Source organism: Nansenia antarctica (genome assembly GCF_963989245.1).
Source record: "Nansenia antarctica genome assembly, chromosome: 16".
Taxonomy (NCBI): Eukaryota; Metazoa; Chordata; class Actinopteri; order Argentiniformes; family Microstomatidae; genus Nansenia; species Nansenia antarctica.
Window position 1 is genome coordinate 22,056,204 of NC_137686.1, and position 2,695 is coordinate 22,058,898.

A 2,695-nucleotide genomic window follows, 5' to 3' on the forward strand; every position below is an offset into this window, starting at 1 on the left:
CTGCAGAAGAAGAGAAGAGACTCAACACTGGGAACTAACACACACTGGTCAGTCCATCATCCATAACAAAGTACTTCATCTGGTATAGAGCAAGCAGAGTGGACCGTCGAAAGACACTGATATACAGAAATATCCACTGGATAAATGTTTACACACCGACGTCCTTGTTCGTTCCTTTTCTGTCACTCATGTTATCTTTTGTAAAGTGTTCGTTGTTGAAGATCACACAGAGACCTTTGGGTTTGCTGGTTATCTCATACAGATCGTCTTGGACCTGGAAAAAAATAAAAGAAATTGGTGATTTTCAAGATTATATTATAAAGAGGCGTTGGAGCCTGATCTAAGGTGCATCAATGACGTCCGTAATGATGAACAGGGCAGTTCTGAATGTGTGTAGGCTTAGCAGGTATCAAGTAAGAATTTGGCTAAATGTGAAAGAGCCTCAAAGTCCCCCTGAACACAGGGCAGGATCTAACCAATGTCAGCTGACCTGTTTCCTGTGTGTAGTGGGGGAGAGTTGTGTTGAGATGTATGTCTGTAAGAAGTGTTGTTGACTTGTGTATTTGCTCTGTATAAATAGTTGTTTTGTTGTGTTCAGTTGTACTATGTTCAATTGCTAGGTTAAGTAGTTGAGAGTCAGAAAGAGGGTTCATCACCTTGCATTCACCGATGTCCTCCTGGACAGGCAAAGCATCTGGAAAGTAAACTGAGAAAACCAGAGTTGGTACATTCTAACATCGATCCCTTTTCACACACGTTGAGTGAGTGACCCTACTGTCACGAGGTGTAAGCCAATATGAGTAAGCATGAGTTACTTAAGAAAAGTTGGATAACACTTCTATAACTGACAGTACTGGCTAAGCATGTATGCATAAATGTTATTGGCAACTAGTGAGGAGCAATGATGGTGTAAGTTGATTGTAAGACGGGTAAATACTGTGTAAGTGCAGCTTTGTAATGTAATATAGTACCTGTAGTGGGGGTTGTGTTAGTGGCTGGGTTAGGACCATTAGGAACTGGACAAGGGGCATAGGCTGGTGCTGCGTGGTTGTTCAGTGGATCGGGTGCTGGGGAGATCCAGGGGATGTCCTTCAGGCCGGGGTAAGTATCTATAATGTGTGAGGCCCGCAGTAGATTCTGGAAGGCTCTGCATGTGTCCTCTCCTTTATGCATCAGTTTGTCCAGAAGGTTGATGACAGTTTGCTCACCTGTCTGACCGGGGATGTTGTAGAGGTTATTGTAGTCACGCTTTGTTACCAACTTCCACTCCTGCACATGTTGGAGGATGAAGCTGGAGTCAGCAGACAGGATGTCTATCAGGACTGTCTTCTGGTCTCTCAGAGCCTGCTGGGGCTGAGACATCATGCTGGACCTCAGAGGGAGAGAGAGAGAGAGAGAGGTTGTAAATAGAATAGAATAGAATGTAAAATGTGAGAGGTGTGTGTGTGTGAATAGAATAGAATGTAAATGTAAAATGTGAGAGGTGTGTGTGTGTGTGTGTGTGGGGGGGGGGGCAATGTGCTTGAAACTTGAAAGCTTTAAAAGACAGTCTCAACCGCTATTAGAAATACAAATGGGCAAATGCCGTGTTAAAATACAATTTTATCTGTGGATAAGGGATTTGTTCAAATGTACCCTTTATGATAAACTATGGTAACTGCCAATGGCTACTCAGGTTTCACTTTTCTACCATCCAATCAGAAAACAGGAAATACGCGCGTGTGCTTTATCTTTTAGGGGTATCCTGTGATGGGACGGCCCAGGACGGAGCGCTCGAAAATGTCCCTTATTTTTAAATAAATATCCCAATGTTGACAGGTGTGACTATTGGTCCAAACCGCGGAAACGCCAAGAAAGAGAGCTTGTAAATAGTGAATATCTATCTTATCGAATATCTATCTTACAACAATAGGTACATCGAAAACCAGTAGCCGACACAGTGCTAAACTATAATAAAAATGGACATATGTTTACACATGTAAGGGCTAAAAACCCACAGCGGACCTCAAATTAATGTATGTCAATTGTAAAGCACTTTGAATTGCCCTTGTTGTTTTATGCCATGTGCTAATACAAATAAACTTGCCTTGTCTAGACTCGGAGCAGTAATAAAACCAGACGGTCATCATCATTACATTACAACAGTTTAAGCAATGACGACGATAGTGACATTTAGACGTTAAACTTACTGTTAAAATACTGATTTGTTGCAGAAGCTTGATGGAGATCGCAACAGTAATTATACTCGCTCCTCGCGTCTCTCCCTCTCAAAGCGCCTACTGTTTCCGCGCTACACTGGTTTCACTTTTCTACCGTCCAATCAGAGAACAGGAAATACAGTACGTGCGTGTGCGAAGCGTGTGCGCGTGTTCTATTCATTAGTACAATTCAAGAAAACTATTACAATGAATGAATGAATGAATGAATGAATGAATGGTCTTTATTGTCATTGATATAGTACAGGTACCATACAACGAAATTTAGTAGGGGGGGCTCTCCTGGTGCTTGGAAAAAGACTAAAAACAAGAGGGCCAAGGGTAAAATAAAAAAGGGAAAAGAGCTGGTTTACATAAATAAAGGCTATGTACACTATCTACTATACTATACTACTATACTATACAATAAAACACTGTGCTATGCTATAAATATCCTAACATTTCCTATATCTGAACCTTATGTACACAAGGGTTGTCAT